Below are 14,881 nucleotides of genomic sequence, written 5' to 3' on the forward strand. Positions count from 1 at the left end.
TGGTCTATCCCATAAAAACCAGGTGAGACAATTAGTGGCAGCCTCACACAGACCCTCACCAATTCAATGCTCCAACTCCAAAAAGCCAGGTCAGGAGGGGAGGGGGGGCAGGGGCGCAGAAGACTTCGACCTAGACCTGTAAAAGCAAGCAGGCTTAGTCTGTCGGAGTGGGTGTTTGAATGAGATTGTGGCAGGTGTTTAGAAAGTTTGGGTGAATTGTGACGAAGACAGCAGCAACTGTGTGGAGAAGAGGATGGAAAGAAGGTTAGAGCCCAGATGGGGTGACAGAGGTTTTAGAAGGGAGATAATATGAGGAGGTTGGGAATATTTGTAGGAGGTGGTAGAAGAGACATCTGGAAGAGGTGGTGGGAGAGAGATATCAGGTAAAGATTGTAGGAGATAGACATCTGCAGGAGGTGTTAGAAGATAGGTATTAGGAAGAGTTGGTAGGTGAGAACCCGCAGGAAGTGGGCAGTGAACATTTTTCTGTATGCAGTGTCTCGTGAAGCCCATTCAGCTATATTATTATTATTATTTTATTTATATAACCCCTCCTATTACACATCAGGAGGGAGAGACCTTGGATAATACTCAGTGTGATAGGGTTGGTTACCCCCCTTCTTCTCCGGCTTTCCCCCTGACTCCTGGCTACTTTTCTTGGGTCCCCCTCCTCAGTGGCCTCCCTTGTGGGGCAGACTATGAACTACCTACACTTGACATTGTTCTTGAGAGGCAAGGGTTCGAGAAGCGTGGAATTCCCCCTGGCACTGGTTACTGGTATTCATGGATCTAGAAGTCCCTCTATGCTTTCCTCTGATTCTACGCATTGAAATGTATTTGCAAGACGCAGTAAAACCTCTCATTTCAACCTTCTGATTTTCAATCCTATTCAGGTTCTGAAATTCCTATGACAGTGCTTTTTCTTGGTATTGGCTGCCACCTCCCTCGAGGCGAAAATAACAGCCATATGTGCATTTCATTCCTCTTGGGCTTCTCTTAACTCTATAAATCACTGAGCTTCGAAACTCCTGAAGGGGTTTGATATCCTCCTCCCCCAAATTAGATCCTTCTTCCCTACCTATGAACTCCGGTTGGTACTCGGGACAATGCTATCTGCTCCATGTGAGCCCTCTAGGTCCGTTCCCATGGATGTCCTTTGCTATATTTGGCTTTTGTTGGTGGCCATTGCTGTGCTTCTGTTATAATTTTTTTTTTAACCTTTATTTACATTACATCCATTACAGATAGCAAGGCAATCAATGAATATTAAAACAATGCAAATAACAAAGGAAAATCACAACAGTTTACACAGGAAAATGTACAAATCAAGATATATAATTCATTAAACCCCAATAAACCAAAAAGGAAAAAAAAAAGAGCCCCGAGTCCCCCCCCTACCCAATAACAACAATGCACAGTCAAAACAGCTGCAAAAAATCTACCCCATATTTTCGAAACAAACCCAATTTACTGATTCTCCGAAACAGCACCCGCTCCATATTCGCCAGGTCATGCATCTCAGACAACCATGTCCCAATGTCAAAGCGTTCTTCCAATTTCTCAAGACATTTTTTTTTTTTTTTTACCAATCATCGCCCCTCGGAACAACCACTTCTTCTCACTCAGAGTGAGATCATCCAAAGACACATCACTCCCCAGAATAACCACACTAAAGTCCAGGAGAGGGAGACCAACAATCACCTCACCGAACACCCGTTCAATCTCACCCCAGAACAGTCTCACCTGCCTACAGTCCCACATCAAATGTTCCAACGTACCAATCTCACACGAACATCTCCAACATTCTGCACTCTCCAACATCCCTCTTTGACACAGTCTCTCAGGTGTCCAATAGACTCGATTCAGAATTTGTATCTGTCTCGATCGCTCTGAGTCCCAGTGAACACAACTTCACATTCATGCACATGTTTTGCCACAAATCCTCATTGACATCCAAACCGAGTCTTCTGCCCCATTCCTCTCATAAAGAATAATTTCCTTGAAAGCAAGACACAAATACTTTATACAGGCGACTGGCCAGTCCCCCACCCAATCCCTCCAAATTCACTGCAAACAGATTCGGTGCAATTTTTTTCTCAAAATCCACAACACCAATCGCACGTTTAAGCTTCACAAAGTCAGAGGCTCTGAAATTTTCAATACCATAATGTTGCTGCAATTCCCTTGCGGTCATCCAATGATCATTATTAAACAGGTCAGCAATCCACCTCACCCCTCCTAAAAAACAATCCGCCCAAAAGATCACCTTGCCATCTATTTTGATAGCTGGATTCAGCCACACCAATGCGCCAGGCTCCCTCAAAGCATCCGCATCCAAAGAACGACACAAACTCTTCCAGGCGCTTCTCAAGCTACCCATCAACAGATCATTACCACAACTCTGCTTAGAGACCGAAGTCAACACAGCTCACGATGTAAGCGGCCCATTGAATCTAGTTTCTGCCTCCACCCAAACATCCTGCAATTCTTCCACAAAGGGAACCAAGAATTCTGAAAAGAAAGCCAGATGATATGCCCTGAAATTCGGAACTCCAAGACCACCCTTATTTAACGGCAATTGTAATTTCCACAATTTCAACCTCGAGGGCTTCCTATCCCACAAAAACTCCTGTATCATCCTGTCCAAATCTCTCCAAAATGTCATAGGGAACATCAAAGGAACCATACTCAAAACATAATTAATCCTCGGGGCAGATACCATCTTTAAGGCATTCACCTTTCCCCACAAAGAAAGATTCAAAAGGCTCCATCTCTCAATATCTGTCCGCAAACCACTACACATTACCCGCGCATTTTACTTAACCATGTCACCAATCCCCGGAGTTAGCCAAACACCCAAGTATAGCAGTTTATCCGGACACCACCTGAAACCCAAATCCACCACAAACTTTCTATCAACCGAATATGTCAAAGGCATAATCTCGGATTTGAACCAATTGATTTTGTATCCAGAACAAAGATGGAATTCAGCCATAACATCCATCAGTGCCGGTATAGATTTCTTAAGGTTACCAAGGACCAAGAGCATATCATCTGCAAACAGCCAAACCTTCTGTGTTAACCCCCAGCATGAGTGACCAACCACATCCTCAGCCTTCCCAATAAACTCGGCCAATGGTTCCAAAGCCAACACAAATAAAAGAGGCGAAAGGGGGCACCCTTGCCTCGTTCCACTCTCCATTGGTGACAACCTCCGCAGTCGGCTCGCTATATAACAGCCTGATCGAGGAAATTAACCTCAGTTCAAAGCCCATCTTGTCCAGCATTGTGTAGAGGAAATTCCAATTCACCCTATCAAATGCTTTCTCTGCATCCAAAGATAAAACCGCACTATCCCCTTCCTGACCACCCGCCTTTGATACAATATTCAGAATCTTCCTAATGTTACTGGAGGTCTTCATGCCCTTCACAAAACCAGATTGGTCCACATGTATCACGGCCGGGAGCAGACTCTCCAACCCGCAAGCCAACATGTTCGCCAGAATCTTATTATCAACATTAACCAGACTAATGGGCCTATAACTTGATGGCAGAGTATCATCCCTACCTTCCTTCAAAAAACCCGAAATCAGAGCATGTCTGGTAGATTCAGGAAGCAATCCTATGGATAACGACTCCACAAATACATCCGACAACAATCGGAGAGCCGAATCCGGCAGCACCTTATAAAACTCTGCCGGGAACCCATCTGGCCCTGGGGCTTTCCCAGAGTTCAGCTTACCAATCGCCAATTTAACCTCATCCAATGAAAAATCCTCCTCCAACAATTCCGAATCATTCATGCCAATCTTAGACAGGCCTACTTTCCCCAGAAATTCCACACCATCACCCGACACCTCCGGTTCATTTTTGTAAAGGTCCGCATAGAAGTCTCTGAAGATTTTGTTTATTTCACCCGGGTCATAACTTATACTGCCGTCCTGAGTCTGAATCGAAGGAATAGACCGCTCTGCCTCTCGCTTCCTCAACCTATACGCCAACCATCTATCACACTTTTCACCCTTCTCATAAAAGGCGCATTTTAAATAGAAGTTACTCCTATCATTACGTTCATCAATGAGCGAATTCAACTCTCTCCTCACCCTCTTAAGTTCACTCATGGCCTCCCCACAAACGGGATCCATCATTACTCTTTTCGACAATTCGGTAAGTTTATTCTCCAACAAAGCCTCCCTGGCCATGCTTTTTTTTTCCTCAGCCCACTCGACACACCAATCAAGTAGCCCTGTATCGTACATTTCAACGCCTCCCATACCACACTTGGACGCATCACTCCATCATGATTACACTCCACAAAACAGTCCACTTCCTTCCTCAATGTCTCCAACACATCATCCTTCTGCAGCAATGAAACATTCATCCTCCAAAATGTATGCATATTCCGGGCATACCGTAGCCGTAGTTGTGAAACCACATGCGCATGATCAGTAATAAGTATGTTACCAATCACACATGTTTCACAACACTCCGTCATCCAACCAGCAGTTATATTTATTCTAGAATTTCCCGAATGTGCACCCGAGTAAAAGCTGTACTCTCTAGTCAAGGGATGTTCCAGCCTCCAACAGTCTTGTAAATTGTGTTCCAACAGCAAATCCGCCAAGGCCAAATGTTGACGGTCCGCACCACCCCTAGAATGACTCCCACTCCTATCCATTGACTCATCCAAAACAATATTAAAATCTCCACCCAAAACAACATTTCTGGATCCCAAATCCTGCAATATTTGCGCCACCTTCCTGAAGAAGGATCAGTCATCCACCGAGAGCACGTATACATTACACAAGGACACCTCAAGACCCTGCACATAAAGCAGCAGAGCAATTATCCTCCCCTCTTTGTCAGACACCTCCCTCAGAACCCTGATAGGGACATTTTTCCTGATCAAAACCACAACACCCCTTGAACTGGTATTAAAGGAGGCACTATAGACCTGCCCCACCCAACCTTTCTTCAAATTCTCTAATTCACCTTTTGCCAAATGAGTCTCCTGCAGGAGACACACATCACCTTTGAGTTCATCTAAGAATCACAAGATCTTCATTCTTTTTTTGACATTATTCAGTCCATTAACATTCCAAGTCACCAACCTCAACTCCTCACCCACCATTTTAACTGTACAATGTCCCCACCTGACAACCAAATCCAATATAAACAACTGTAAAGAACAAGGCAAAATACACACACCCAACCAACCCCCGCTGAAACAGATGCACTGTGCTAGCAGCAACCACAAACCCAAGTAACAATACACAAAATACATACTAAAGTCCCTAAGTCCCAACCCCCTCCCCATCAAACATGAACCCAAGCTTCACCCATATAAATATTAATCCCACCACATACCACCCATCCACACCCCCATGACCATAAAACATCTATGAATAAACAGTATAAACCCCATCTCACTCCGCCCATACATCTCCATACAGAGGGCCATCAAAGTAAGCCCAATGCAATATCCATCACATAATAATATAACTCCACCATAATACCCCTCGCCCCCCCCCCCCCCTCAAAGAATGTATAGTGGATGAAAAAAAGTGCCCATATTTCCCCAGGAACCCCAAATCCAGACCATCCAAGGATCGACATTGGCATTGAATGGACCTCAAACCCTCACACAAGAAGGTCCAACAAACAAACAGCCCTCCCCCGCCCATACACCGGAAATTCAAGCATCTGGTCTTAATAACAAACGACAAATTGCAGAGCATCAAGGACCCAGCAGCACCCCCCAACCAAGCAAACCCGCCCGAGCTTCAGAAATATCAAAGGCGATGTTAATGACAAGGTCATGAGCCTCACAAAACCACACGACCCGTGTGATTAATATTAATATTCCTTGCAAGAAACAAATATCCATGTAAGACACATGCCCAGTCCAACACAACAAAAACAATTCAAACCCACCATAGTTACATAAAATTAGCTTTTGCATTTAGCCCCATGTCACAGGACCGATGTCTAATTCATGGAAGCAAGTACATAAAAAGCAGGGGGTTGGTGGGGGAACGTGGAAAGTAAAGTGTTTAAGATGGAATCAAAGCAATCCAAATTCTCAATTGGAGATCTTCCACAAATCACCTGATTCCAATCAAGGGCTGGTCCAAATTATCCACCACAAAAGGGCTACATCCTGCCATAATCCATTAGTCTGCTCATGCACAGCCTTCCCTCGGGGCAACCGCAGCTGCAACATGTCAGTGATCAGTCCAATTAATCCAGAAGTGTTGACCAGAAAACAAGAGGACGAGCAAGACACGCTGCCACCGTTGTCATGCACTGAAATAGGACGAAAGGCGAGCCCTCCAACGACTACATGACCCCATGCAGCATCCTTAATGAGATGCGTAGACTTGCACAAAAACTTAAAACTCTGTCACATTTCCGTTTTCAATCAAAATAAATGCGACACCACAAATGACCGGAAGCGCATCACAGATTGCTAATATAAGGCTGGCACGCGTGTATATCTAAGTGCGCAATGCACAGAGACCCGTCTTTAGACAGACACCAACCAGAACAAAAGATTATGTTCCCAGGACCGCCATGCACACTTATCTTAGTGCACCGCTTGCACATAGGCGGTCCCTCAGCGCCGGGGGGAAGGGCTGGAGGATAGAAGCCAGTGGAACACACAGGCGGTCCCTCAGTGCCGGGTAGGGGCTGGAGGATAGAAGCCACACATAGACCCCGTGATGGTAAGAAGCAAGTGAGCACTTACTTGCTGAGCAAGCCCCCTCTACCTGGATCCGGTGCTAACATGGGCAACTCTGCCTCTCCCATACCGAGCGAGCGAGCCACGACATGATACGACCACGGGAGCCACAAAGACTTCGGCCATTCCAACGTTGGTGGCTGCGAATCATAATGCCAGCTAGAGACGTTCATACGCGAAGTGCAGCATGTCACGTGATTCTTGTGATCAGCAGGGTCCATTGCTCTGAAAAGTCTCCATTGAAAACCCCGGGCCGAGCAGACAAAACGCACGAGCAGAGTGAGATCATTTACTTTTACAAATTCAAACGGTTAACTGTATTCAACTTAAGTCGCCATATTGGCAAATCCCAAAACAATTAAAAACACCAAAAATAAACGTCGAAATGCACATTAATTGTCTCTATTCAGCAATGGCTCTAGCCAACCAGCCACCTCCTTATGGTCTGAAGTTGTTTCATCACCACCAGGCAGGGCAAGGGTCAACACATTATTCCTGTTAAGGAAAGCCTTCACTCCAGCAATCTTTGCTTTTTCTTTGACCTCCTTAAATGATTTCCGTATGGCCAGAGTTTCTTTAGGAAAATCAGGATAGATGAAAATCTGTTTCCCTTTATAGTAGGCTTTGCCCTTCAGCCTTGCCAACCTAAGCACTTCTTCCTTGATCCTTGTGTATGTGAAGGAGTTGGGAATCTGTCTGGATTTAGACCCATCTTTTCTGCCAACCCTATAAACATTATCCAGGTCTCCCAGTACAGCCAGATCATAGTGAAAGGAAGTTTTCAAAATGTCCAAGACCAGCTTCAACAAATCCTCTGAAGCATCTTCATCCACACCAACCAGCCTCAGATTCCTGGCTCTGACTTTTAAATCCAGTTCAAGGCTTTTGTCCTTTCCTCTGTACTTCATCCTTCAGGCTTTTATAGGCTCTGAAACTCCCAGCCATCTCGGATGAAATGGATGCAGAGCCCCTTTCCAAGGCTGAAACCCGGCAATCCAACTGTGACACCTTTAAAGAAACATCCTCCATAGTGGACTTGATATCACTCACATCCTCTACTACCTTTCCAAGATCCTGGGCCATCTTCAGTAGCAAGGAATATATATCCTGTGTACTAGGTGTTTCCTCCATCCCTGAGGCAGATTTTGGTTTCTTAGGCACAGGGTTATCAGCTGAATCAATTTTCTTTTTAGAGTTCATAATCACAACAATCATAAAAGGGAGAGGGTCAGAAGAACAGGATTATGCTGCTGCCTCTGCTGCCTGCATTCCGGAATCCCGATTCTGTTATAATTGATCTAGGAGGACAAGGAGGTCGGGTGGCAGTTCTTGCAGGTCAGGTGACTTTATTATTTAAGCACAGGAACACATGTATGTGTATATATATATATATATATATGTATATGTATGTTTTTATTGTTCATGGTTGTTAAACGTTTGCAATTCAACAGATTAATCATTGCGAAGAAATTAAAAAACGTACATATGCATATCATTTTTAAGAGTGAACAATTACATGAAAGTGATCTTATCAAATGTCTCATCGTATTAACGCCATCTTTAAAATCCATCTTTCAATTAATACTTTAAAATCCATCTTTGAGGGGGTGCTGCTGAGCAGCCAACCACATGACTGCCTAGTCTCCAAGCTCCGCGCTTAGCCCGGCACACTTCCAACATGGTAGCTGCAATAACCACTCTTTCATTCTGAAATCCTCTGTCCTGGTACATTGGACTGCAGGGAACACATCTTGTGTCGGTGGTGAAGAAAGTCAGGCTGTGGGCGCTGTGCCGCAGCGAGATACGTGCTGTAGGGGAGGAGCCGTCATACCTGGAAATAATATGGCTTGGAGTGAAGCGGTCTCCGGCGCGGTGAAGCCGTTGGGAGGTGCGGTGTGGGCCATCACCTGGAGTGGTGTCAGCGTCACACACGGCCACCACCGGGGCTCCCTGCAGCTATGGGACACCTCCATGCTCCCTGCCGTGAGTACCCGCGCCACATCCAGCGCCCCGCTGCTCTGATATTCCTCATTAACGGACTCTGCATGTCTGGCACACTGGCGCACTCTGCGTACCACATAAGGGCCGCAACCACAACCAGCGAACTCCCTTGGGCCCCTGATCCAGCAGCAACTGCACACTGCACACTAGGCTACCTCACGGAGCTTGTGCCTGGATCGGGATGGACAGCTAACTCTACTTGTCTCTGGACTTGTACCCACCAGTGCTTTCAAGTGTGTGGGATGGCCCGGTGAGCCCCCCGGGCACGAAACGGAACATGCACTGACCATCTTCCACAGATCCTGGGCCCCAGGTTCCTCAAGCCCACGAAGATCCATCTGTACTGCTTCCAGACAACCCGCTGCCCACTCACTGTTGCCATTTTGCATCCTGAACTCACGCCCAAATGGATAAACAACCAGCCCCATTTGCTGCCTCTGGGGGTCTATCAGGGCACCAACAACTAAGGCTCCTGTACTGTTGGGCCGGCGAGACTGCCCTCTGTAAGCCCTTGGGGACCCACGCCCACCTCCTTCGCTCTGCACTCCCCGGAGGTTCCAGCCCAAACACCAGCCTCGCATGAACCCTGATACATACCAACATTGTGGCAATCCTCATCGAGTTGGGGACACCAACATCAGCTGACCAACAAGGAGATAGAGAGGGAATTCCTGCTTACACCCCGGGGGCATATCATCATACCCCCCCGCCCCCGGACCATCAGTCATGACCAAGGGTGCAGGTAGTGGCAAAAAAATAAATAAACAGGGGCTATGTATACATTTGCAAAGGTGGCCCCCGTGAGCGTCCTGGTACCTCATCCCGACCTCAGCTTGACCAACCACAACTTAGCATGCCCCCCCCACCGGATCTCACCCACATGATGGTGGCCATGGCCATGGGCTTCGCAGCTGTTCATGAGAAATTGGATGATATAACACCCAATGTGGCATCCATGAGGTCGCAACTCACCAAGGAAGCGGTGTGCATCACTGAAGTGGAAACGAGAATCGGGGCGACAGAGGACATGCAGTGACCTTGAATCACGTTCCAGGAGGAATAATATCTGCATTGTGGGGGTCGCTAAGGGGGCGCTAACAGGGGGTATGGAGCAGGCTGTGGAAAACCTACGCTATTCCCCCTTTTTTGCCGTAGGATGGGCCCATCAGGCACTTGACCCCAAGCCAAAGCCAGGAGACTTTCACTGCCCCATCATTGCGAGAATCCTGAGCTACCGCGACAGAGACCATATCCTACGCCTTGCCAGAGAAAAAAAGGAGCTTCGCTTGGGCTCCCAAATAATACGGATCTTCCCGGATTTCTCAATACTGGTGCGAAATGAGAGACGCCAATTCTTCAGAGTCAAGAAAATGCTTAGAGCCCAGGGCATCCAGTACCCAATGCTATTTCCTGCCCATCTACGATTTCATTTTTGTGGCAAAATGTACCTTTCTTACGGTCCCAGAGGAGACGGTAAAATTCATAGAGGCCCAGGTGTTGCTCCCGGACCACCAAGAAGCTAATGAGGTCGATTAACAGCAGACTATAAGGAACCTAATAGCACTACATCTCAGCCAACCCTGACTCAAGGATGAGCGTATAGCTCCTAACAAGTAACCCACTGCTACCACACGTACATTTAGAGAAGTAATCTGGTAACAATGTTGTTTCACGGTCCAAAGCGGCCCCGAAGCAGCTGCTTAGACCAATGTTAAATTGGGGTTGGTTTTTGTGGCCAAGTTGGGGTGGGCAGCGGGAGGGAAATGGGGGTGGAGAGGGGTTTCACACTGCCAGGTTGGGGAGGGCAGTGGCGTGGGGAGTGGGTGTTAGCTGGGAACCAATCTATTACCGGGTCCCGCCAACTGTTTGAGCACCTGTTGCACTACCGGGACAAACGGGTAAAATTAGTGAAAACTATTTGGCAGCAGATTACAACGTGGTAACTAGTTCAATCTGTAAGGATGCAATTACCAGCCACAAGCCTGTGGAGCTACGTCCGAAATACCCTCATCTATGGCAAAACAATGAAAGTGATGAGTTGGAACATTAGGGGGATTGGGAACTTAACTAAGGCGCGGAAGATAATGGCCTATGTGAATAGACACAGGATCAAGGTCCTCCTCCTGCAGGAGACACACACACAAGGGAGGGTGTATCCATGGGCATTGCGCCAACCTGGGGGTCAAAAAGATTTTTCACCTCATTCTCAACCCAGTCCAAGGGGGGGGTCATGACACTGCTGATACATAAATCTGTAATGTGTCTTAAAAAAGAAATACCTGGATCCATCGGGCGCTATGTCATCCTGAATGGTCTTATAGATGAAACTGAATTATCAATGGTTAATACTAACACTCCCAACACTGATTCTCCTGAATTTTTTGATGACATAGCAGCATTACTAACGGGTTATATTGGAGTCCCCATCATATGGGGTGAGGGGGGAGACATTAATCTAATCCTTAACCAGGCTACGGACAGAACAGGCACAGTTCCCAGGCAACTACTGACCCACATGGAACACTTAGAATTAAAGGACACATGGCGATTACTACATCCACAAGAACGTCAATATACATTCTATTCCTCAGTGCATGACAGCTTATCGCATATAGATATGTACCTTACTTCCAGCTCCTTGCTTGGCAGAGATGGGGGAGTCACAGTTCTGCCTTGCACTCTCTCTGATCATTCCCCGGTGGCATTAACCCTCAAAACTGACAGACCCCTTGTGTCTGGTAGCAACTGGGGTTTTAAATCCGAAGCTCTCCAAGATGTAGTATTCAAGGCAGATATTCACACAGATATAGTAACATATTTTGCCTGTAACAAGGCTGGCGCAACCTCTGCTGGGGTGCGCTGGGAGGCCTTCAAGGTCTACATCCGGGGAATGTCAATCTCGAGGGAAGCCGGAGTGCTAAAAACCATTGGAAGAGACCTCCAGCGCTCCGAAGCCAAGCTCAAATCCTTGGAACAAGATTATTCTGATCACTCGAAGCCACAAGTGCTGGCTCAGATATGCTCCGAATTGGAGCAATTCGAGTCGCATGCCCCGAAGGAGGGACGCTACTTCTCACGTCCACAAGCAGCTAGGAAATATGGGGAGGGGAGAGGCCGGGCAGGACACTTGCTAGATTAGCCAAATCAGAGAAAGATACCACTCAGGTGAATGGCATCAAGGACACACAGGGTAATCTCCATTGGGCGGACCGAGCGGTCCTCACAGTGTTCTCTGACTTTTACAGTTCCCTATACTCTGCAGGGCAGCAACAAGACCCACAAGACATACACTCCCTTCTGGACGGGAGTGCCCTATCGCAGCTGAACACCCAAACTAGAGGATCTGGAATCCCTTGTCTATTGAAGAGCTCCATACAGTAATGGCCGGCCTGCCAAGAGGCAAGGCCCCTGGCCCAGACTGCCTTATGTCTGAATTCTACCAGAAACAATTGGCCCTACTTATTGCGCGCCTTCTTGAGGTGTGGCTGGAGGCATGTCGTGACCCCATCCTGCCCACCTCCCTGCGCGATGCCACTATAACTATCATTCTCAAGCCTGACAAGCCTGGTGACGAATGCGGGTCCTACAGACCCCTCTCCTTAATTAATGTGGACACCAAAATGTATTACAAGGCCGTTGCAAACCGACTCCTCCCACTGATGCCCCATATCATACATAGTGATCAGGGGGTCTTTGTCCCTGGCAGATAGACATCACTGAATATAAGGCGTCTATTTGACATGATGGCAAGAATCGACCCCTCAGCTGAGGCGGTGGCTGTGACATTAGACGCCCAGAAAGCATTTGACATGGTCTCGTGGGAATACCTATGGGTGGTTCTAGAGAGACTGGGTATCAGCCCCAAAATGCTCCAATGTATTGAAGGAATAGTCCGCTCAAAAATATTATTGTCCCGAGTGTTCGGGCGTGTGTTTTTAAGCATACGTTGATCGATCGTACAAACATTTCCTATGCACCTTACCGTAGTTTTCTTCACTTTTACACATGCGAAATCAGGCAGCAGGGCGTGCCCATCTTGTGCTAAGCTTATATGTTGCCGCAGCACCCTGATGTGAACTGCCCTGGCGGCACTTAATCATATCCCCTGCCCCTGAAGCTGACATCACCATTCCTAGCGATATTCTCCGCCTATCTCCATGACGTTACTGGGTAGCGTCTAGTCATCACCTGCGTGTTGACGTCAGTTGACGCAGAACCTGGAATATCAACACACATCCTCTCACAACACAGTGCATCCCAATTTTGAATATAAAACATTTTTAAAGGAAACTGCAATGCTCTGCAATATATAATGTGCTTTTTTTCACAATAAATGCTCAGAGAAAGTCCGCCGATTTCCATATTCAACCACATTGGTAATTTCTTGCTTTGTTCTCGATCCACAAAAGTTTATCATGAGTTCCTTTGGGTATAAGAAGCGCATTGGACACACCATGAATCGCAAGGCTTCAGCATCAGCTTGGCGCTAGGTCACTGTAAGCGATGTCAGGTTGCTCCTTATCGCTGGTACCGCGAAAGGGCCTATCGGCCTGGGGCGATCGTCCCAAAACAGCATCATTGTAATCCAACCATTTAAGTGTATCGGCAGCTGCCAGCTAAAGAAGCCATCAATTGGTATCTGGAATCGATGACATTCGCAGAAAGGCAGGATGTAGCTGTGTATAACAGAAATGTGTCTCAGTAACCGTTCTTTATTCTAATTTATCAATTTACCCATTGATTCTGCACAGTGTGAAAACTAATGATGAACACAGACGTGAAACAATGGAAACACAGAAAAAACATTGTGGCAAGTTGGGGTCTACGGTGTGCTTGATATGTTAGTGCTATGGAGTGTGTTTAGCTCGCAATGGGATACGGAAGAATTCGAAGAACACATAGACAGTATTTTAATGGAATATTAGCGTAGAATTTGGCATTGGTGGAACCCAGATGTGGACTACATGCATTTCGGTGCTGGACTGCCCATGTGCCCGGGACAAAGACAAGTGCACACAGGTTGTTTTGCGTATCGTTGCAATATGCCACAATAAACAACCCATTATAATGTAAGGCAGCAATAATGGTCAGAAAATGAAACCTTGACTCGTTCGTCTATAAAATAGTCTACAGTAAAACGTACATAATATTCGGCATTTCCATTCTCTCTGCGTAACGCAGAGCCTCCGTTCAGATCAACTAATTTTCATAAAATTAAATTGCATGTTCCTTTGTCCAGTTCCGGAATGGTGAACCTTATCATATTTGACGGTATTACATAGCTCCCTTCATTCATTCTATTCGGAATCCTCCCTTTCTTCCAAGGACGAAAAACAATCAAACCGTATTCTGTGTAGGATGCATGGGTTTGCACAGCTCACAAGCAAAATTCAAACGCGTTGACCTTCACTCCAATGGGAGCGAATAGCCCTGAATATCACTGTGGCATTTCAAATATTTTTGAAAAACAAATTGTTTGCTGGCATTCACCAATGCCGTGCGAAATTTCTAGTGATTTACTTTTTTTTTAATGAAAACAGTTTACTTCCAAATGCCTTATTTTTAGAGTCCCTCTGTTGAACTGTTCACTCTCCCAGCGCCTCACACAGCCAGCCCGCACCACTCGTCAGCTGAGCCTGTCTCCTGTTCTCACGGCAATGCATGCAATCAATTTTGCAAGTAGTGAGTCTCGAGCCCTAACGGTGCTCGTACGAGAATGTCAGAGTGTCACGACTTACTGGCACCGGCGTTCCCTGTAGCAACGCTGGAGATTGCGAGCACTCTCCGTTTCCCCCTCTTCCAAGATGGCTCCTCATCCTTTGGGTTACGGTGCTGTGTTTCCACGTTCGCATGGCAGAAGTCCTCTGACGTCATCTCGTTCTCTCATGGATTCCGGATATGGCCCAGCAGAGCCGAAGCTCAGTGCGTCGCTACTCTCTACAGACGCTACGTGAGTTCGCATCTAGGGAAATTATTATTCTATACCTTATTCCTATGCTTATCTTTCCTTCCTGCTCTTTCCTACAGCCTTGCCTTTCAGCCCAGCCTTCTCGTTCCGCTGCTCACGGGTCTACAGGAAACTCCGGTAGCCTCCCCTTCCAGACACGTTAGGTACATCACCAACCATTACATGATTCC

Source organism: Ambystoma mexicanum, chromosome 3p (assembly GCF_040938575.1).
Source record: "Ambystoma mexicanum isolate Mex_15411 chromosome 3p, UKY_AmexF1_1, whole genome shotgun sequence".
Classification (NCBI taxonomy): Eukaryota; Metazoa; Chordata; class Amphibia; order Caudata; family Ambystomatidae; genus Ambystoma; species Ambystoma mexicanum.